General features: G+C 42.8%; 1 long non-coding RNA gene across 1 annotated transcript; it reads left to right on the plus strand.

Moving 5' to 3' along the window:
* Positions 1–3,295: 3,295 nt before the first annotated feature.
* On the plus strand, positions 3,296–18,543 carry LOC116420223. Its single transcript, XR_004230507.1, has 4 exons — positions 3,296–3,559; positions 3,677–4,000; positions 18,025–18,152; positions 18,304–18,543. It is a non-coding gene; the product is annotated as an uncharacterized LOC116420223 (long non-coding RNA).
* Positions 18,544–23,757: the final 5,214 nt, after the last annotated feature.

The raw sequence follows: 23,757 nt of genomic DNA on the forward strand, positions 1-23,757 counted from the left end.
CTCACAAATACCCAGTACAAAGGGAACACCCCATGCATGAAGTGGGGGCACGCCCTTAACTATCAGGCTAAATCTGGAAAGGGATGTAGCACCCTAAAAGAGGCAGTTACTGTAAGGAGGAGTGGGGTTGAGAAGCATAGTGGGCTTAGGAGTGGCACCATGTGGCAAGGGAGAGGGAAAGTGTCATGGAGGACTGACCGAAGGAGGACAGTGAGTATGGCCTGGACCCTGAGTAGATTTATAGGGAAAATTTGATCTGCAGGGACATGATTGGGATTTCTGACAGGACGTAGAAGGGTGAGGCTGCCCATGACTTCCACCCTGTGTTGGCCAAAGAGGTTTGACATAACTAGGATTTCTGACTGGACAACCTCCCCAGAGGCAGCGACCATGGAGATAAAGTGATCTCCATCAGAGCCTTCTCCTCACCTGCCCCAAGGAACAATTTCATCAAAGCTCCCATTTCTCTGTGCCAGCCCGACCCACCATTCAGGACCTCATCATGATGTGCTGGGACTTAAAAAAGAGTTAGCAGTGGGGTAGGAGACCTCTGTAATTTCAGAAAGAGAAGAGTCTATGGGGGAGTGGGGGAGAGGGGTGATTGGTGAAAGAGGAGGGAAGGAAGGAGGTCTCACTTTGGAGGTGGGAAGAAGTTCATTGACAACTGCTTCTATGGGGGAAGAAAAATGGTTAGTGAAGGAAGATGAGACCTGATACTGAATAAAGCTTGAGGGGTTTGGTGCTTCAAAAGTCTACTTGTTCTACATTGGGAGGGAGGAGTTGGGACCCCTGGGGACTATTGGAGTCAGGAGGAGTGGGGTCCATGGGCACTTGGAGGAGATCTCCAGCCAAATGTAGAACAGTGCTCAGTAAGAGAGAGTATAGACAAGTTGTGGTCTGCATTATAAAAAAAAAGTCACAGGAAAGGGGCCCTACCATGGGAAAGTGTAATAATTGGCATTTTTCTGGGAGGCAAAATGGAAAAGGCAAAATGGATCTTTGGACCAAGTCCTACAGGACAGTGGCAGAAAATGACTAGAATAGAATCTACAATGGATGCCTTCAAATCTTTGATTACAGAAAATGAAGAAACCAGATAATTAGGGGATCAAGAATCAGAGAATGAGAGTCTAATGAAAATAAAAACAAAAGATGGATTATGAAGAGAGGGAAAGAAATCCTTTTTTGGAAAGGGGTGCAAAAACTGAATGAAAAAAAAACCCAGATGTACTGGGCAAGAAACACATTGAAAAACAAAGATACATGCAAAATATAACTTGGGGAATGGGGGGAAATTGGTTTTATTTTGTAGGAGTTGCCATCCTACTTTTAGAAAAAGCAAAAAGAAATATTCAAAAACTAAAGGGAGCTTATTATGTTGAAAGGAACCATAGACAACAAACTACTATCATTAGTAAACTTAATGCTCCAAAGGCCTAAGCATCCACATTCACAAAGGAAACATTAATTTAGCTTCAAGAAGACATAGGCGGTAATACAAAAAATAAGGGAGACTTCAGTGACACTTATCAGTTTGGATAACTGGGACAAAAGGGACAGCATGGAACTGACAAATTTCTTGACTTAAAAGATTTGTGTCATGTTCTAAATGAAATTATTAAATAATATACCTACTTCTATGTGTCACAGAACTTGATAAAATGGGTACAGATATTGCAAACAAAATTTTAAAAAGGCAGATGTGGTGTTTTGCTGGGCATATGGCAATGTTTTGCTTTTTTGTTTTATTTTATTTTGTATTCTTTTCTGTTTTTCTTTTTTTATTCTGTTTTTAAATAATATAAATAAAAATTGAAAAAAGCAGATGAAGAAATTAAATTGATTCTGTATTAAAGTGGTTAACACAAAGTGATTCTAATGTATATGATTACTGGCTCAATTCTGTAATTGATTCCATTCCATATTATTGCCACATTTTGTATGATTGCTCAAGTCAAAGTCACGTTTGTTTGTCCCTTTGTGAAGGACATAAATTTACAAGTTCAGTTTTCTTGCTAATTGTTGTCCCATTCTTGCCTCAAGGAAATTTGTTGTCCCTGCGGGACACAAATGAACATCAAGGGGTCAAGATCATCTGATTTCTTATTCAAAGACGTCTGGTCCAAAATCTAACCTTGAAAGTGGACTCAAACATTGAACATTTCTTTGTCACAGTAGAGAAGGAGGGAGTTGTTGCTAGAGCCTCATTCCAACTAATTTCCAACTAATAATGTTGTCTTCATCCCCATAATGCTGCCAGCCCTGTAACCAGTTTCATTATTTTTCCTCGCCTACCCAGTTCTATTCTTTGTTCTATGCTTATAAAAAGGAGCTCTGTCTCCTCTGGGACATGGACCTAACTGAGGTAGCCGTTTGATCTCCTTTGCCAATAGGTACATGCCCTGCTAATGACTTGATAAAGCTCAGAATTCTGCACCTCAGTTTCCTTTTATTAAATGCTGTCAAGACGCAAAAATATCTAACACGTCCTTTTTGGACCATAATGCCATAAAATTAATAATTGGCTTAGGGATCACAAGTAAAAGATACAGACACAACTGGAGATGTAACAGTGAAATCTTAAATGATGACTGGATCAAAAAAGAAATAGCAACAATTACTTAGTGTATAAAAGAAAATGGTAACGCTGAATCAACATACAAAATTGCAGGGATACAATGAAGCAGTCATAGGTGTGGGGAGCAGGGGAGGGAAATCATATCCCTATTATCATATATGAACAAAATGACAAAAATAGAGGCCTAATGAACTAATGAGGTATCAAAGTCCTAAGGGGCAAAGAGTGACCACCCCAGCTCTGCTGCTCCCTCATTGTGTGACCTTTCCCTCAGTGTCAATAGCTGCCAAATCCGAATCCTTGCTCCATACTGAAGCTTATGCCTTCCCGGTGGTGGGGGACAGTCCCCTCCAGACCCCCAGCTCTGGGACTGCTCCCTGTGGTGTTCTAGGGAGTCCTGGGCCCTGACACCTGCCCTGCCTGCCACTGGCTCCCTTTGTGGCTCTGGCCTCTCCCTCCACCCCGCAGGTGCCCCTTCCTGTGTGCATTGTCATCCCCATTTAGAGGGGAGCTCCTTAGGAGCCCCGATCCTCTTCATCCTTCACAATGGCAGCCTTGTAGAGTGGATCTTCACAGAGGCTCTTAAGCTCTGCTGTTTCCTTCGTTCTCTTTTCAATAAAAGCTTTGGGCTTTAGCCTCCTGGCTCTGTGTGCCTGTCGGGAAAGCTGCTGCTGGGGGGGGGGGAGGGCGGGGGGATTGTCAAATGCTGGATTCTCCCGTTAGCTCGAGGGGCAGGGACGGGGAGAGGCTGGCTCGGGGGAGAAAAGTCTCGGAGGGGTCCGCGCCCCGCTCTCCGAGCGGGAGCCTCCCTTTGGGGCCCCCTCGGTGGGCAGGACGGCCGCGAGGGGCCCCGGAGGCCGCGGGGCCGGAGCCCCGGCTGCCCGGCGCTTGGGGAGCGAGCTCTCCCCGAGGGCGCAGGATCGGGGGCGATTCAAACAATGTCTGAGGCTCTCCCGGTGTGAGGGAGAGCGTTGTGGCCACGTGAGTATCTGGGTGGGTATGGGAGGGAGGGCGGCTTTGTCCTAGAGAGAGCAGGAGGGAAGTGGGAGAGCCCAGCCCAGCCCAGTGCAGACAGCCTTTGTTCCCTCCCCCTCCCAGCTCCGCTCATCCTGCCTCCCAAGCTCCGGGGCTGCTCGGGCTCCTGCTGCCTCCGGGATGCGGGCGCCGCGGCTCCGCAGCGTGGACAGCCTCTGCCTTTCGTCCCGGGGCTTCGCCAAGTCTGTACAGTGAGTGGGGGAAACAGAGGAACAGCCGCTGCCCTAGGGCTTTCCTCCTTCTGGTACCAGGGAGAGCTCCCACCTGGGCAAGGGCTGGGAAGATCATGCCGTACCCCTTGCCTCTCCGCGCCCGAGTACTCGCAGGAGCAGGGCTAGGTGACAGCATGACAGCACAGGGAGGAGAATGTCTTTACCTCTTATTGGGGTGAGGGATAGCTCTGATTCCTCTTTCCCTTGCCTGTGGGATGGGAGGAGGTGTGTGTGTGTGTGTGTTTGTACTTGTGTCTGTTTGTCCACTGCTCTATCCCTAGCCATGCAGGTGACTTAGCTAGGGTGATTTCGAGTTGCATGAATGCGAGCACACGATGGAGTCCGGGGTACACAATAGAGGTCCAATCTTGGAGTCAGGGAGACCTGGTTCCATGTCCTACCTACCTGCTTGGTCTTGTCACCGTGAATAAATCATTTGACCCCTCTGTGTCTCAGGCAACTCCCTACTCCCTGGCTGATTGACAGGAGCAGCAGGACTCTCCAAGCTGGAGGGCCCCCTCCCACCAGTGAAATCCCAGGGCTGGAGAAAATAACCATACCCGGAATAGACAAAGACCCCTGGCCAGACCACGCCTAGAACGCCGGGCTCACTTCTAGAACCCACATTTAGGAGGGACGGTGACAGGCACGGAGGGTGAGGGGCCTGAAATCCTCACCCGGGAGGAACGGATGAAAGGAGGAGGATCATGAGGGGGAAGGACCCTGAGATGGAATCAGGACTTGGCTTCGAACCCCAGTTTCTGGGTGACTGTGGGCACATCACGAACTCCCTCCCCAGGCCTGCTTGCTCCAGTTTAAGGGGACCCTGCCACCTCTAAATTCCATCAATCTAAGGGGCTGCATCTCCCTCTGAAGAGAGAAGGCAGCAGGGGCAGTGCTAGTTCTTCTCCCGATCTGAAGGTCTGTCAGAGGGCAATGGGATCAGACTTGGCTGTGGCTTCAGAATGGAAACTAGAATCAAAGGGAGAGTCGAAGCACCTGGAACACAGTAGGTGTTTCATGAATGCTTCTAGGATCGATTGATTAGTAGATTGATTACAGGAATTCAGATTTGTCTCAACATATTGAAAAGCTGAATTTTCCAAAGTGGAATGACCTAAGTTGGGAGATGTGAGTTCCCCATTACTAAAGGACCACAAGCAGAGATCCGATGGTCTTATATCAGGGATATCATAGAGAGGATTCATTGTGTCTCAGTTTGAGACTGACTCTCAGGTCTTTCCAGGTCTAAGATTTGAGGCTTCTGTGATTTGTCTGCTTTGACACTGCTTTGATGGGAGGCACTTGGGGAGGGGCATTTTGATTTCTTTACTCTTCTCTCCTAAAAAGTTGGCAACATCTCTTTCTTTTCTTTTTTCTTTCCTTTTTTTTTTTTTTTTTTTTTTGCTGAGGTAATTGGGATTAAGTGACTTGCCCAGGGTCTAACACAGCTAGGAAGTATTAAGTGTCTGAGGCCAGATTTGAACTCGGGTCCTCCTGACTTCAGGGCTGGTGCTCTATCCATTGTACCACCTAACTGCCCCAAGATCTCTTTCAAGAGCAAAAACACAAGTATTGTTGCTCAGTTCCTTCTTCATATGGAGCTTGGTAATTATCCTTAGAGATTATTCCCAGGAGGGTTCTGGCCCCATGGGGCTCTTTCTTCATGTTTTCATTATCTCCTAATTGCTAGATCTCTTTTCTGCCTTTTTCTTCTTAGAGGGACATCATTTGTTTAATGTCTGCTGGGTCTATGTCCCCAGGGGTCTTGAGGCACACCAGTGTCTCTCATAGGATCAAGGCTGTCTTTTTCCTCCGGGCCTTTGCTCTCTGGCTCCCCTTCTTTGAGAGGTAGGAGAAATCCCTTCTTCCCTCTCTTGTTTCCATTCCCACCTGCCCCTGGCTCTCTCTTGCTGGCTCACACTCTAGGTTTCCTTTCCCACTCCTCTGGGAAGGCCTAGGGCTCGGGCTCTCCCCATGTCTAGTATTCCTTGGTACTTACTGGCTGTGGTAATCACTTCTCGGGCATTCCTGGCCATTGCTAAAGCTTCCTCTTAGTTGTCTCCCTCGCCTTTCTCTGTCATCCCCAGGATGGAGAGCTTCTGGGATCCCTTCTTATCCCTTCTGGGATAAGGCCAACTTGTGTTTCTGGAAGTCTCCAAGGTGGACACAGGGCCATCCCCACGAAGCTCCCTGTGAGGGAGCAAATGCCCGCATGCTTCCCATTTGATATTATGAGGAAATCCAGATTGTTGATCCTCACATAAGATTGTTGAATAACACTACTTTTAAAAACTAAGTTTTAAACTATATACTTTTAAAAATTACTTTTTTAAACACAAAAAATCTAATTCAATATGTAATCCATAGGGATCCTTTTGTATAGATTAGGGCGACTGTTTTTATTTTCCTTTGACATCATTGATCTAGTTCAATCCCCTCATTTAGCACAGGAGGAAACTAAGGCTAAGGTCATATAAAAGGTCATACAAAGATTTGGGGCTAGAACAGACTTCAGACAACTATTTAATTTACAAATGATGGAACTGAGGCCCAAAGAGGGGACCTGATCCCAGTCACTATACACGGTTCACTAGTTACAGACCATAGGGAACTCAGAAGTCATCCAATCCAACTCTTGCATTTTACTTAGGAGAAAGGAAACTAACTTTCAGAGAGGGGAAGTGACATAGATCTGGTGCTGAAAGGGATCTCAGAAGCCATATAATGAAAACTCTGCATGTTATTGCTCTGGGAACACATGCCTTAAATGAATTACTTAGGGTTACACAGGTCATCAGTGACAGTGGCAGGATTTGAGCCCAGGTCTCTTTGACCCCAAATCTAAGTACTTCCATTTTACCACAAAATGGGCTCCTTGCCGATTTCCACTCTCTACTTTTGAAACCCACATATCTATGTCCATGTTTGGACGGTTAGTATATAAAATCTATGTCTCCTTTGGTGAAGTAGTCTATACTGACTCAAAGATGAGGGAAAATGGAAAGTAGAACAAGAGAGAAAGCCCATTTAGTTAGGGGAGTGGAGTTTAGTTAACACTTTCCAGTGAGTGCTATTCCCCCAATCTCCATCCTTCCTTTGTTTTATTCACCTAGCCCCTCCTATCCTTGCACAAAACCTTTATGTTCTGGAAAGGAAATAGAGATTCAAAATATTTTTTCCTAGAGTAAATTGACTTAAAATCTAATAAATAAGAAATATCGAACTTAGATTTTATTCATCACTACCCAGCAATTCTTCAAAGACTTTGAGCCTAAGAAATATTTGCTAATTGTCACGATTTCCCCACATACAAGATTTATTTTCTACTCTCACACTTACTTACACTAAATTATTTAGTCCTTCAATCCATATGAGATTTTCTTTGGTTAGTGTCAGTCAATCTAGAAGTTTCTCAAAGTCCAACCCCTTCCAGACCTTAAAATAGTTGTTCAATATGTATAGTAGATTCACCATCGATGTCTGTGATGTTTTGAGACTGGTCACCTAATAGAAAAGGGTAGCACCATTATTCTGTTTCCTTAGCATAGTAACTATAGAAAGAAGGAGCTTTTCTGGGAAGTGATAACTCCAGATACAAGTTTTATAGACAGTCTATCTTTTTTCTCTTTGATGACAGTACTGGATATACTGATGCCTGTGATAATCATCAGATACTTGGAGATAGGTGATAAGAAAATGATGCATTCCCATTAGACTCTGATAGAATTTTCCCTAAAATCCATGGGGTGGTAATGCTAACGTGTCCCCATAGTTCTCTTCTAATGAATAAGTTATTAAATTCAGTTGTTTCCGTGATAGGATGCTTGCAGGAGCTTTCCACCACCTTGGTGCTGAAGTAACTTCAATCTCTTAAACTAAACTCCTATGTAAATCCTTTTAAGCTTTTCATTTTAACAAAAGACAAAATTGGGGTAAAGGAATTTACCCATTCAGGATAGAGCATTATGCAGATAGAAAATCAAAGAATTTAATTCAGGCCAATAACTATATATTGAAAACTCAGCAGAGGAAACTAAAGATTTTAGAGAAATTACATATCTTTAACATTTAATGAAGGAAAATAATCCCTTGTGTTTCTTGACTTAGAACTTCTAGAGAGATGAAAATAGATGAGAGTATAGGAGGCAACAGGAGCCATAGGAAAGAGTACTGAATTTAGAGTCAGAAATCAAATCCTGCCTCAGACAACTTTTAGCTGTATGATCTGAAACAAGTTGCTTGACCTCTGTGGTCTTAAGTTTCCTCCTTTGTAAAAAGAGAGGGTGGGAACATAAAGCCCCTGAGGTCCCTTTCAGATCTAGATCTATGACTATGGTCCTGTGGGCCATCTAAGACTTTAAAGAAATAAGTGGGTAAAAAGAAAATTGCACATTTACTTGGCAGTAAAAGAGAGAGATAACTTTGTTCAGAATGGGGCCCCACAGAGAACATGTGCAGTGGCAGAAAGACTAGATTTGAAGATAGAGGACTCATTTTTGAATCCCAGCTCAATTACTGAGTAAAATGACTGTAGGCTTACTCACTATCTGATTTTTATGCTCTGGGGTTATTAATTATATTTTAACTAACCCTGGGTACTTTTTGCAAATATGTGTCTGGATGCCTGCTTAAATACTGGTAAAGTCTCAGTCAGACTTTTGATATTTATTTAATAAATTTCATTCAAATTAAGATAAATCATATTCTTATATTTGTTTCTTCCAAATTTTGTTCTTCTGAGTGGGGAACAACTACATCTTCCATGATTAACAGGAAATAGCCAGTTCAGTAGTATCTCCACAGTTATATAGTCTTATCTTGTAATAGATGATCTTTGATATGATGGACAATTTAATAGATAATTAGTCTGAAATCCTGTTTACATTAAAGAAACTCATTACTTTTCACTGAATTTCTCAAATTGAGGACTTTATTTTGTCCTCTTTTGCCTACCCAAACCATGAACGAGATGCTACACAGGCTAAACTCCAATTAGTTTGTAATGTTACCGACTGTGATAGTAAGAGGTAGTCAAGAGATGATACAATAAAAATAAAGTCTTTTTTTAAGCTGCACTATCCCATAATGCCACTAGATGTCAAGGAAAGACTGTACTATGTTTCTCAATTGTAATTAATAGGTGAGTGAGCATTTATTAAATATCTACTTTGCACCAATCAGGAGTACAGCGTTTGCAAAGGCATATAGAGGAATCTAGGTGATGCTGCAGTAGACTGCTGGCCTGGATTCAGGAATATCTGAGTTCAAATCTAGCCTCAGACATCTTTCCCTGAGTTTCCTCATCTGCACAATGAGCCAGAGCAGGAAATGGCAAACCCCTCTATATCTCTGCCAAGGAAACCCCAAATGGGACCCCAAAGAGTTAGACACCAATGAAATGACTGAACAGCAGCAGCAATATGGTTTAGTAGATAGAATGCTAAGTAATGTTAGAGTCAGGAAGACTTGGGGTCAAGACCCATTTACAATACTTACTGAGACTGTGCAATACTTGGTAAGTTACTTAACCTTGTCAGCCTCAGTTCCTCATCTGTAAAAAAAAAAAAAAAAAGCTGGAGAAGGAAATGGAAAACCATTTCGGCATTTTATTAAATGACTGAACAGCAATAATAATAGATGGGAAGTGAAGTGTCTTTTGATGACAGTTCCTTGCTGGAAGGAACAGCCATTAGGTAAATTTGACTACCCAGGAGAACCCACAATGGGAAATATTATTTAATAAAGATAAGATGGAGTCAGGGTGACAAAGGAGTCTCTCTTTGATCTTAGGTATACCCTGCAAGCACTAGAGTTTATTGAGTAGAAACAGCAATATCCCTTTTGACAACTAGATGTCATGAAAAGAAAAGACTGTACTATAGTTCTCAATGGCAACTGGTCAGCAAGCTTTTATAGAAGCACTAAATTTGTATGTAGATGGGAAATGAAGTGACATATGGGATATGGGACATGGGAAGTAAGCATATTTGAGGGGACAGCAGAGTCCAAAAAAAAGGAATAACAATAGCAAGGCTAAAAAAGTAGAATGTAGTCAGGATTTCAAGGACTTTACAAGACATAAAGATAGTTGATTTTATGCTAGAGTATATGGGGCCTCTAGAATACTTTGAACAGGTTTATTTTTTATCATTGCTTTACAAATATCCCTTTGGCAGCTGAGTGAATGATGGAGTAGGCAAGGGGAAAACTTGATACAAGAAGTTGAATTAGGATGTCATTGCAATAGTCCAAGTGAGAGGTGATGAGATTGCACAAATGGACTGAACAATGCCGGAATTTTTGACATAAAAACAACACTCCTCGCTGAGGAAGGCACAGTATCACCCTGAGCTGCTGTAAGAATGTCTAGGGCCTGTTAGTCTTGTAAAATAAGTGTGGCCAAGGATTGCTGTTGTTGATCTAGAGCTAGAATGCTGGCAGAAAAGTGGCTCTTGATTTCAGCAAAATGTCTGGAAATGTCATTGTAAATTCTTTGAGATTCTGTAACTCCTGAGGTTCCAGTTCTAAGGCCCCCCACCTCCCATTTTTATTATAAATGCAAAGATAGTTAAGAGAAACAATGCCTTTCTAGTCCCGCTAAGGGAGCCAAGAGGAAATCGACTGTACATTGGAAGGAAAACAAGAACAATAGAAGAGATTGTAGTCATGGGAAGGATTTTTAGGATTAAAGTGCAGACACAAGTCTAAAAGGTGGAAGAGTTCTGAAGAGATTATTGACACAAAGAATAGACCACAATCCAGAGAAGGAAAAAATGAAGAAATCTATGTAAGTAGCCTCTGAAATGTGCCTGGACCATGGGTAGTTAAATTTTAGCTGTGCATATGATATGAGAAAGACCATGGAGGAATTAGGGTCTGGTGGACCCTCTGGTGAATTGGCTTATTACTAGAGATGCTATGGAAGGTCCAGAGATGTACACAGCTAGGATCCTAAACTACTGGGATAGGGATTTTTAAGGTTAGTCAGGACTTCTATAGTAAGGATTTAGGAGGTGATACTTATTGGCATAGGTCCCATTGGGGTAGCCCTGACAGTATATACCCTCCTTTCCCTAAACAGGCTGTTTGAAGAAGGAGGATGAGAAGTGGTATTGAGGGCTCCCTGACCCAGTGAGATCATAATGGCTTAATTATGGTTATCCCCTGTAGTGGACAGAAAACCTGTGCTGGACATGCTAATGACATGGGAACATTGGGAAATGTTTACGGAGCCAACATCTGGTCCATTAGAGTTGGCCAAAAAGGAAAAGAAAGACCTCTTAAAATACCTGTGATAATTTCTAAAACAGTGGCCCAGCAAAAAGGGGATCATGTCATAACAAAACTTCAGCTGTCCTTAATTCTCATGTTATATGAAAGAAATTGGGGGCTATTTCTTTTCTTTTTCCGCTGAGGCAATTGGGGTAAAGTGACTTACCCAGGGTCACACAGCTAGGAAATGTTAAGTGTCTGAGGCAAGATTTGAACTCAGGTTCTCCTGACTTCAGGGCTGATGCTCTATCCACTTTGCCATCTAGCTGCCCCCCTGGGGGATATTACTTTAGGGAAGAAAAGGGCATTAGTGCTAGGAACCCCCAAAATGGAAAAAGATAGTATCCTCTCAGTTCTGATAAGAAGAAGAGATTAGGATCATAGACTTCTGGGCAAAGCTGGAAACCCTAGGGCATAGCCAGCAGGAGAGAGATTAAAATGAATGACAGTTTCTACAACAGGAAGATAGGACTGTGTAGTTAGACCATGAGAGATGGATGGGGAATATGCAAAATGTGTGCAGCATAAAAGAAAGTGACAAAGAGAATAGGCACAAGCATGGCCCCCAAACCCACAGTATCCCAATTTGTATGACAGCCTTCAGATGTTCAGGAGTCTTTTTGGATAGCAATCTCAGATTTTCCATTGGTTCACAGGAATAAGTGTTGTCTGTGTGCTGGCCTGGCTTTTCTTCCTGAGGACTTTTCTCTGGTGTAGAGGGTCACAGTCAGTGGGGGAACTCTGGGTGAGGTAGAAGACCCTTCAGCCCAGAGGGAAACTGCTGACAATGTCGGATTGGCTCCCCATCTCCCCTAAGGGCGCTCGGCCTTCCTGAGGAGTCAGGGGGCAGTGACAAACCGTGTTGAAATTGAGGCAGAGAGATACCAGGTGGCAAACTACATATGATAGCAAGTTGTTTATGTGCTCCCACAGGCTCAGTGTTGTTTTGTTACATTATAAAAAGGGGAAAGCCCTTGAAATAAATGGACTCCATTTTTCCACCATCCTCAGGACTCTCGCCTCATCACTTCTCCACTAGGAAGGTATCTAGAAATCAATGGTCTGTTTTGTCACACCAGCTTTGGGGCTCTAGAAAGCAGGACACAACACTTTGTATTAAGAGTAAAAACCGGTTTAATGTGGGAGCTATAACTTTTGGGTAGGCCCTCAAATTTCCCAGCAATAGGAGTGGTCAGGATGACTCTATAAGGGGCCCTTTTACTTGGGGCCTAGGAGATCAGAGCCAGGAAATTCTGATTTGAAATAGATCCACTCCTCTGGACTCCCAGTTGCAGGAGTCAGAGGGGTATGAGTGTTTGGGCCCAGCAGGTCAGTATTAGCATAGTCTACCAAGGTCTTTTGGACCTGTCCTAGAGATGGGGGGCTATCAACTGATGCTGATTAGAGTCCATTAGCATACGTGAGGTGAGAAATGGCATACCATATAGCAATTCAAAGGGGCTTACTTAGCTGCAAGGCTGTTGTAGGATCAATGTGGATTCTGAGCAGGACAACAAGAAGTATGACTTATTCTAACTTAGTTTCAATAGACAACTTAGTAAGTGGCCATTTAAGAGTATGGTTCAACCTTGCCTAAGGAGTTGGGTGCCATGCAGAATGAAGGTTGTAGGTGATGGAAAGGGCAGAGGCTATTCCTTCTGTTATTTGAGAGGTGCAGGTTGGCCTGTTGTCATTCTGCAAGGACCTGGGTATCCCAAAATTAAGGATAACTCCATTTAATTAACTTCACTGAGGGACTTCATCTGTCTTCTCAGAACAACAGAGAAAAGCTTCAACCCACTTGGTAAAGGTATGAAATGCCAAAACCATCCATATTGGGGCATGTGTGTAAAGTCTAGCTGCCAGTCCCTCCTAGGAAATTGCCTCTGACATTGGACAGGTTCTAAGAGAGAGAGGGTGGGCTCTTCATCCCAGTTTGGTCTTTTCAGAAGCACATCAGACTTGGAAATGATTTCTTGGGAACTGGTCCCTGGAAGAGCTGTAAGTTCTGCCTTCTGGGCTAAAGTGCCTTGGGGCAAGGTTTGAGCTTCTAACATGTGTTGAAGACTAACCACAGTACATCCTGACTTATGGGCCCCTTCCTTTGTGAAACTCAAGCTGTCCCTGAAACCAGACCTCACCAGGTTTGTCAAAGGAGGATCTCAAAAAACTTTTAAATAGGGGCCAGTTCATGTCCCTCAGACTGTTGGAGGCCAGACTACATAAAACAAAACTTTGTTTTGGGCCTTTAAATAAAGAAACTTCATAGCCCTGGGTGAGGGGGATAATCGTCCTCAGCTGCTGCATCTGGCCCGTGGGCTGTAGTTTGAGGACCCCTGGTCTAGAGGGTCCTCTTTCAAATCAGACTGGTTGGAGTAGGCAAAAAGTCTATTATCTCCTCTTTGAGGGTCTGTCATTAAATTTACCATAGGCAGAGAGGTGGAATTTAGGGTTGACAGGGCTTAATGGTTGAATCAGGTGTGTCTATCAGTAAGGCCTCAGGAAATGACTCCCTGAATAGATTCACAAAGAGGTTTTAAGAAACTAAAATTTAAATTCCCCCTGCCATCCCTAGAAAAGTTTGGTGCCCCTCTCTTCCCTCCTCTCTCCCTTCCATCCCTCCCTCCTTCCTTCATCCCCCCCCTTCCTCCCTTCCTCCCTCCCTCCCCTTCCTCCTTCCCCTTCCTTTCCCCCTTTTCCCCTTTCCCTCCTTCCTCCCCCTTCTTTCTTCCTTCCTTCCCTCCTTTCCTTCCTTTCTTCCTTCCCTCCTTTCCTTCCTTCCCTCCTTCCTTTCCTTCCTTCCCTCCTTCCTTTCCTTCCTTCCCTCCTTCCTTTCCTTCCTTCCTTCCCTCCCTCCTTCCTTCTTTCCCTCCTTCCTTCCTTCCCTCCCTCCTTTCCCTTCCTCCTTCCTCCTTCCTTCTTCCCTCCTTCCTTCCTTTCCTTCCCCTCCCTTTCCTTCCCTTCCTTCCCTCCTTCCCTTCCTTCCTTCCCCCTTCCTTCCTTCTTTCCTTCCCCTCTCCTTCCTTTCCCTCCTTCCTTCCTTCCCCTCCTTCCTTCCTTCCTTCTCTCCTTCCTTCTTCTTTCTCCCTCCTTCCTCCCCCTCCCCTTCCTCCTCCCTTCCCTCCTCCTTTATTTTCCTTTTCCTTCCCCCTCCCTTTTTTTCCCCCCCCCCTTTCCCTTTCCTTTTTTTTTTCCTTTTCCCCTTCCCCTTTTCCCCTTTCCTTTTAAATGGAAAGGGAATTAAAAATAATTTAACTCAAAAAAAAGGAAGATAAGAACTTCTAAGAAAATTTCCAGGGTGATTTTAGCCTTTGGAAGAAATTTATAAAATTTTGGGGTCTCAGTTTAATTCCCAAAAAATAAATAAATTTGTCAAATAAAAAAGCATCTTTAAGGGGAAACTAAGGCTTTCCGGGGGGCAATTGGGGCTTGAACCCCAAAAACCAAATTTGGTTTTGGGGTTTGGGCTTCCAAAGGGTACCCATTCAAAAGCAAAATTGAACTTGAAATCCCTGTCAAGGGGAATGAGGAAAAAAGCATCTTTGAGATCCAAGGTGGTAAACCATCAGGTCCCTTCTGGGACCTGGGCTAAAATGGTATAAGGATTGGGTACTATAGGGTGAATAGGTACAGCTGCATTTTTGATGGCTCTCAGGTCCTGGACCATCTAATACTCCTCACTTGGTTTAAGGATGGGGAGTATTGGAGTATTGCATGGTGACTGACAGGGGATAAGAAGACCATATTGAAGAAAGCTGTCAAAAAGAGATTACAAGCCAGCAATGGCCTACCTGCCTGAAGGGTACTGGTACATGTGGAGGTCTTTAGGTTTGATTTAAACCAGAAAAGTATAGGTGGCTTTCCCAGGGAACCCCTGGGGAAACAGAGTTCCAGACGACAATGGGAATGTGGGAGGGTCTAGATCTAGGACCCAGAACAGGCAAAAATATAGAGTGCTCAAAAATAAGAGAGAACTGTGAGCCTAGTTTGAACATGAGGTCCCTCCCTAGTAGAGGGATGGGACATAAGGGTAGGATGAGAAAGCTGTGGGAAAAGATCTGATCTTCATATTGACAAGGGAGAGAATGAACTTCCCTACTTTTTTGTGATTTACTATCAATCTCCATCAAGGGAACCAATAAGGGGAAGAAAAATACAGGAGGACAGAGTAAGTGGCCCTGGTATCTACAAGAAATTCAATTAACTTACCCACCACATAGATATTTACCCTAGATTCAACTATGGAGATGTTGAAGGTTCCCCAAGGGCTTCCCCCATCCAATTCGGGGGAGACCTGGATCGCAGGAAATTGGGGTTTAATGGCTCTATTTCCAGTGCTGTTGTTTGGAAGTCACACTTCCTGGTGGCAAAGGAGGCAAAATCCACTAGATTTGGGGCTGACATTTTGAGTTTGGCGCCTGATTTGAGATTCATAATCTAGAGGTTAAATCCTGCTTTTGTGAGGGAGTGGAAACTGGGTGGAATTAAATGGAAAGTTTTGAATCTATCTGTCTGGTATTCCTGGGGCTGAGTAGCATAATCAACAGGCCATGAACTTCACTGCAGAGGCAATCAGTCTTGCTAGTGCTTTCTGGTTTTATGATAAAGCCCCCTGGAGAGCTCGGGCTGAGTATGACCTGGAAGTATCATAACCTTTAATAACATATTTATGGTAAAGTGACAGGGACTTGCCAGTGGTGATTCAGTGGGCTAGGTCACAAATGAAATAAAACAAGGCAAAATGAAGAGCAGGAGGCAGATGATAGCAACTGGGGTATTACCTCGTAGCCAGGTGTAGTCTGTGTCACATATAAGACACAGAAGCAGAGAAAAAGATGTAGAATAAGTTCATGGTTCTTGTGTTCCCTTCCCCCCCCCATTCCTCATGGGTCCCTGATGTTCAAGTTTTTTGTCCAACTAATCTGAATATTTTCTTTGATTATTTTCAGAGTGTTACCTATCCCCAAAGTCATGGTCGACTCAGGTTGCTCACTTCTCCCTCCCTGCATCTTTCTACCATACTGATTCACTCTCCTCTGAGGGTAGAGGAATAAGCACAGGATCTGATGTCTTAACAAAGTGCCTACTCCAGTGTTCCCTGGTTGCATCTGCTTTGGGAAAAACAAACTAAAGACCCTGAGTAAAGAAATACTATGGATACCTATTCTGTAAGAGTGTTGTAATAAGGTGAATGGGAGAATTCATGGCATCTAGATTGGTACTTTTGCCTCAGTATGACATAAAGAAGGTGCAATCTCCATTTTCCTATGGTTTGGTGGAAAAAATAACGGAATGTTTGGTTGTAGATTTATGCAATCAGGAACCCCTGTTCTCAGGACTATGAGTTCCACTGCTCACTGAATATGTTCTTCATCTTATTCTCCATCCCCTGATACACTGAATTTGCTAGAATACAAGTGACATATGACTGTCTATTTCTTGAAATTGCTGTGTCTAGGGTGAAGGCCCCCTTGTCAGTCTGTCTTGTGAGTCTCTCAGTCCAGTATTTCAAGCTCTGTTTAGGATCTTTAGGTCTTTAGGGCTTGCTTGAAGAGACCATTCCATTATTCCACAATTCCTGCTGCTGGTGGGTAAGATGGGACATGGAATATCTTTCAGTTTTGTTCATTTTGAGTAGCTGCTATTAGGGTCAAAATAAGGTAAACTAAAGCAAAAAGTTCTGAGCATGATCAATTAATTAGTAAGGTGCAAATTTATCAATAAATAAGATTTGTTTTCTCAGCAAAGCTAAAACTGAATAAAATGGACATCTCTCTTTTACAATTTGGGGGAGTACAGAACAAAGAACAGGATTTCCTAGACAGAGAATTACTTTTGATTGCTTAAAAGAACTCAACATCATGAATGGAAAAATCAATATGATAGGTTATAGATCTGAGGCATGAGGAACAATACAATTGGTTGAAAATTAGGATTGAGGGACTAGCAATAACTCCCTCCTTCCTTCCTGTGCTAAGAAATATTCATTAAGTCAACCTGTAAGGTTAGACATAGGGAATCAGAAATCTTTGAATAGCAAAGCAAATATCCTTGAAGGTTAGCTTGGTGGTATAGATATATTCAATCAGAATCTCATTCCAGATCAAAATCGGCCTCAAAAGCCAGGTCCCGGTCCAAATCCAGATCTGCCTCCAGATCCCCCTCCAGGTTTCGATCTAGATCCCGCTCGAGGTCCTAAAGGGCTGCCAGCACAGGTGGAAGGAGCTCTATGAGAAGAATCTTTTGTACATGTTGGGTAGCTGTAGCATAAGTGATTGAAGTAGAACCCATGTCAATGCTGTACATTTTTAACTCCCCCCAATGGTATGTCTGTAATTGTGAAATCTCAGTGCCAGACTCCCTGGTGTCCACCTTCATCCCTCAAAGATTACAGACTTCCTTGAGGCAAGAAAAGATTAGCAGGAGAACTGGATTTTTAAACTCAACTCCTTAACAGGCTAGATGAATTTCTGAACTAATTACAAAGGCAAAAAATCTATGACTTAGAGTAACAGGACAAAATTAATTAACTGTAAATAGGATACATTTTTAAAAGAATAAATCTGGTCTTTTCACTACTGATGTGAAAGTTGTGCTATTGTTTGGACTCTGCATCTGGCGAACATTCTAGTCAACTTGTTTATTCCAGTATCATTCTGGGAAAGGTATTTTCTTGTGGGCCGAAGGTTTTTGCTTGGTTGGTGTCCTTCATTTTTAAAGAGGAATAAAATCCCTTCATCATCTTGGGGTCAAGTGTCCAAATGTGACTGATCAGACCAATGCAATCTGGGAAACCTTACCACAGATTGGAAACAAATAGTGCATATGAACATTTGGAGTGAAGATGTCTCAAAATTTCACATCTGATTTTTTTTTTAGCTTTTGCAATTTTGCTTTACTCATATAGTATCTTTTTTGATACAGGCACACCATGCTTCACAATCCTGTGCCAGTGTTTCCCATGTCTTACAATCAATTCTAAAATTCTTCAGCGGGATCTTGAAAGGATTGTTGCATTGCTTCTTCGGAGCTCCATGTAAAGAGTTGACTTGGTGAGTTCTCTGCAAAATAATCTTTTAGGTAAATGTATTTTTGGAATTTGAACAACATGGCCAGACTATCATAATTATACTTTTTGTAGTAGAATCTGAATGCTTGATAGTTTAACTCAAGAAAGAACTTCAATGTTCGGTACATTTCCAGGTGATCTTCAGAATTTTCCTGAGACAATCCACATGGGAGCAATTCAGTTTCCTGGCATGATGCTGGAATATTCTCCAGGTTCCAGAGACATACAGCAATGGGATCAGCACAATGGCTCTATAGACCTTCGATGTGGTAGGCCATCTAATACCTCTTCTCTTCCACACTTTCCTTCAAAGACCCTCAAACATTGAGCTAGCTCTAGCAAGTATGCATCAACTTTATCACCTATGTGGACATTCCTGGGAAGTATATTGTCAAGATAAATTATTTATATAGAGTGTCCAGTTGTTGAGCTTGGAAAAGATGCATCTCTACCCAGGAAGATGATTTGATCATCCAGTTGGTAGATTGCCTCTGACCTTACCATAGAAGATTATTAGCTATTGCATATGAGTCAGTGAAGAAAAAATACTCCTTTATCATGGACTATTTATAATTAGGTGGATCTGCTTCTACAGTTGGGTTGATTGGATAGGGCTATGGGTGATGTAGACTAGCCTATATTGTATGGCACTTCAATGAGATTGACCATTTTTGAGGAGGGCTGTGCCTTCTATGAACTAGGCATCTCTTCCTTCTGGAAGATCAGTGAATCAAGGGTCCTAGGTTGCAAGAGGGTTTCATTGGAGACTCAGCAAGACTAGCTTCTGTGGCCAACTATTAGTAAGCAAGAATTCCACAGATGTGGTCAACTCCCCTTGAGCTGGGCTGGGCTTAGCTCTTGAATATATGTCTTCCATCTAATGGAAAATTCTTGGTCACTGCCTACCTTGTTGGATTTGGCATAATTAGAACCCATTGAAGAACTAGGATTTCTAGCTAGCAAGTACCTGAGATGTTTCTAGTCAACCTCTTGGTTCCAAATAGGAACAAGTTCATTACTTATGATTGTCCCACTAGGAGCCTACACAGAGGAGCCTCTACCCCTCATACACACTCCAAATTTTCCTTCGCAGGCAAGGATTTAAATTTTCTTACTAGTCAATTCACATGTCAAAGGCCAGAGTAACAGCTTCCTCATTAGGGCCTATCAACAACAGGTCATAAATAATGGATTACCCTCTCATTTGGAGGAAGCTTTTGTTTAGCTAGAGTACATGGTGCCACTGGTGGTAACTTGCAGGGCTGTTGAGATGGCCATGAACCATGAAAGAGTATTACATATTTAGCCAGTTAAAGGCCAGCTGGTCCTAGTCCTCTAAGACCTGAGAAGAATACAGTGACCAAGTTAATCATTGTATATGAGTCCCTGAAGATGACCACTAGGATCTCTGTAAGAGTCACAATATCAGAGCAATCAGAACCATCAAATCAATTTCTCTATTCAGGCTGAAGTAATCTATGGTCAGTCTCCAAGTGCCACTGTCCTATCATGATATCCCAATAGGACTGTTAAACTGAAAGGTTTGCTTGAGGACTTTGGCATTCAGCAATTTTTCTATCAGTACCTGTCTAATTCACACACCCCTGTGCTGGGATTTGTACCACCCACAAAGTGGAGGCAACACCGAGGGAGTAGAATGTTAAGAGACAGCTACCCAGCCAACTGTGAAAACTAGGATATGAATAGTAGCATAGAAGTGGAGCTATCCCTGGTGCTGATCCAATCCATTAAGCTGCTTCAACAAGTTAGTTTTTATAATGCCCAAATTGTGGGAGATGCAATGTTGCCCATCTCACTGGTAGATTGGCATCTCATGGATTTAGGACCTTTGGGGACTAGGGTGACTTCAGTTCTAGTGTCCAAAAGTCTCAAATTATAAGAAGCCCTTCCATGTCACCCCTGAAGAATCAAGAGTTATAAGACCCCTGGTCCTCTGGGGAGACTCATCTAGGGAGAACCCACCCTAGTCTAGTTCAATATCAAATGGAATGAGGTCAGAGGTGAGGACAGAGACCTTGGTGCTACTTTTCATGTCTTCCTCTGAGAACAGTGGTATGATGGGGATGTCAGGGATTGCAAGGACTCATTTTGATTTGGAACATTGGTATGTCAAATGTTGGAGTTCTAGTTTTTTTTCCCTGAGGCAATTGGGGTTAAGTGATTTGCCCAGGGTTACACAGCCAGAAAGTGTTAAGTATCTGAGGCCAGATTTGAGGTCCTCCTGACTTCAGGGCTGGTGCTCTATCCACTACACCAACTAGCTGCCCCTGGAGTCCTAGTTTTTGGAAATTTGTGTGTATGTAGGGCCATCTTGAACATTAGATATCCAAATTGGAGCAGCCTTTGCTCTTCCCTCCCTTTCACACTGCTATTCTCATTGTTCTTCAGGTCTCAATGAAGCATTCTTGTTTCTCCTTCATCTCTAAAAGGTTACTCTTACAGTACACACCACTAGTAATCCTAGTAGATAAGGATTTCATGAGCACTAGATTTTCTGTGTATGTAATTGGATGCAGTACATATGTGACACTATGGGACTCTGGGAAGAGTTGGGCAAGGAGGTGGATCCTTATTTAGAAGACAAATGGCATAAATGATCACTAGCTATTTTGATTACTGATAGGTATTTACTTCTCATGTCTTCCTCTTCTAACAGTGCAGAAAGTAAGATAAAGATAGTAATGAACATGCTCTCATATCCTGGAGGGACAGGAGAACCAGAGTCTAGAAATCAGAGTTGACTCACCTGTGTATCAGGTAAGGAACAGGGTCAGGTCAGGAACAAGCTAGAGGACTACAAACTATATATTGAGGGTCTTTGAGAAAGACCCTAACTTTCCAGTTCCTCTCTATACTCAATTGCCATGACTTAACTCACTGTTTTTTGGACATCTCAAAAGGGAGGCTTCATCAATAACTCAAATTCAGGAAATTCAGAAAAGAATGCATCTTCCCTCCTCTTCAACTTTCCAAATTTCTCTGTTACAATTGAGGGTTCCAATGTTCTCCCACACACCTAGATTTGCAGCCTCCAGGCCTTCCCTAACTTCTCACTGAAATGCACCCAACACATCCACTATTGCCAAGTCCTATTGCTTCTATTTGCATATTTCTTGTGTACTTTCCTTTCTCTCCATGCCCAGCTATTACTCTAATAAAGGTTCTTCTGTCCTCACATCTGGACTGTTGCAGTATGCTTTTAGTTGCTTTGTCAGGTAGTTATCCTCTCCAAATCATGCTCCACTCATCTCCCAAAGAGATTTTCCTAAAGTGCTGTTCTGAATAGGTTAGCTTTGCACTCAGTATACTCCAGTGGCTCCCTTTCATTTCCATAAGGAAACAGAAACATACTATGGCATTAAAATTCTTCACAATCTGACCTCTTCCTATCTTTCCAGTTATCTTAAACCTTCTTGCCCTCCACTTACACATCTCCCTACTTCATGCTTTTTTCACTCAATGTCCTCCATAGCTGGAACGTTTTCCTATGTCATCTCCACCTCATGGCTTCCTTTAAGATGCTGTTCAAACCTCACCTTTTTTCCCAGTTCACCTTTCACCCTCCACTGTTGGTGCCTTCCTTTTGTGATTATCTTCCATTTTCATATGATGTATATATTTTGTATGGCCATAGTCATTTTCCTGTTGTCTCTCATGCAGAAATATGAGCACCTCACAGAGACCCTCTTTTCCCATTTCTTTTGTATATTTAGAAGCAAATACCTTTTGACTGACAGACTGATGAAACTTTTTCAGTCTCAGCTTCCTCTTCTGTAAAATGGCATTAACAGTAACACCTACTTGTCAGGAACATGGTGAGGATCAGATGAGACAACAATTACAGAGTACTTTGAAATCTTCAAGAGGTGTATAGAAAAGTGAGCTGTTTTAATTATTGCCAATAATCACAAAACAAAGGTTGCAGCATTTGTAACCCCTCCTTTCCAGGGTCATTAGAAAAGCCCAATCATTATCATGCCCCTTCAAAATGACTTCAGAGGATTTCTCATCACTATCACATTTAACTCTTTTGCCCTCTTCTTTTCAAGGCAGGAGGATATTGATTGGCTTTTTCTAACAATGGCTTGTGGCACTAGCATTACTGCCTCACATACTCCCAGCCCTTCTCCTTGGTGACCTTAGACTTAAACTCCTGCCTGTCCTTAATGACTGGAGAGTTGAAAAAAAGCAGTTATTAAGTTTTTACTATGGGCTAAGCATAATGCTAATAGAAAAGAAAGATAATCCCATTTCTCAAGGAGCTCACAAACTAATAGATAGGGATCAGATACACAAGAGGTTGCATCAGCAATAGGGAGGATAGCAAGTCCCAGTGGTCCTTGGAGTGTGACAGTGTACCTTATTTACCAGCATTTCCACTGAGAAAACCCTATTGATTCTGACTCACCAATTCCATTCCATTCCAATTAATAAACTTGTATCAAGCAGTTCCTGTGTGTGAGGCACTAGAGATACAACACCCCACACCCCTAAATATCCCCTCAGAGAGCTAATTGTTCTGCTAGAAACATACTCCATGCATACAGACCAGGGAATTCCAGATAAGACAAAGTCATTTCAGAGGGACAGAACACCAAGGACTTGGGGGAGGGGGGTTGACAAGGAGAGATGAGGAAGGGAAATATGGAGGATATGTTGGCTGAGCTATGCTTTGAAGAAAGACAGGCAGAAATTCTAAGATTTGAAGATGAGGAAGGAGGGTATTCTAGACTTAGGGCACTTTGTGAGTGTTAAGGAATGGAAGTCAAAGAAGAGCATGTATGGGGAAGAGTCAGAAGAGGACTTTAACTTGAATGGAGAGCGTGTGAGAGTAGGATCCAGCTTGTGGAGGGCTTTAATTGCCAGGCTAATGATTGTGAAGTTAATCCCAGAGGCCATAAGGAAGAATGGAAAGTTTGTAAGTGGGGAGGAACAGAGTCAAATCTGGTTTAGGAATGATCAGTTTGGGATCTGGGTGGAAGAGGAATTGTAGCCTGGAGAGACTTGAGACTGAGAGACCAATTAGATGGCAACTTCAATAACGCAGGCCTGAGAGGTGATTGGGGCCTGAATGTCAGGGTGAATGTCTTCGAAGGAGAGAGGCAAGATAAGTTTTTCTGGTAGAATTCAAAGGACTGGATTTGGTGGGGATGAGAAAGTAGAAAGAAGTGAAGATAACCCTGAAGGTGAGAGAGACCTGAGCTTCAATATGGGTTCTGGAACCAGTGTAACAATGGATGAGGCACCTCTCTTTTCTGGTACTCAGTTCTCACAAATATAAAATGAGGGGCTTGGCTTCCATGTATATTGAGAATACTTTTAGCAGGTCTGCCTTCTAATTACCACCTGTCACTGTCCCACATGGGCTCTTTCTGAGGATTCTGGCAGAAATTCGGCTCAGACCAATGTTTCATGCAGCCCTCACTTCTATCATCTGTTTTAGAATCTTCAGCAATCAAAGCCATGCTAAATAGCTTCTTGTTGTCTCATTGAGTCATTCACTTCCATTTGTTCAACTTTAATTTTTAGTGAATTATTTTCTTCAGTTATCTTTTGAACCTCCTTTT

Source organism: Sarcophilus harrisii, chromosome X (genome assembly GCF_902635505.1).
Source record: "Sarcophilus harrisii chromosome X, mSarHar1.11, whole genome shotgun sequence".
NCBI lineage: Eukaryota > Metazoa > Chordata > Mammalia > Dasyuromorphia > Dasyuridae > Sarcophilus > Sarcophilus harrisii.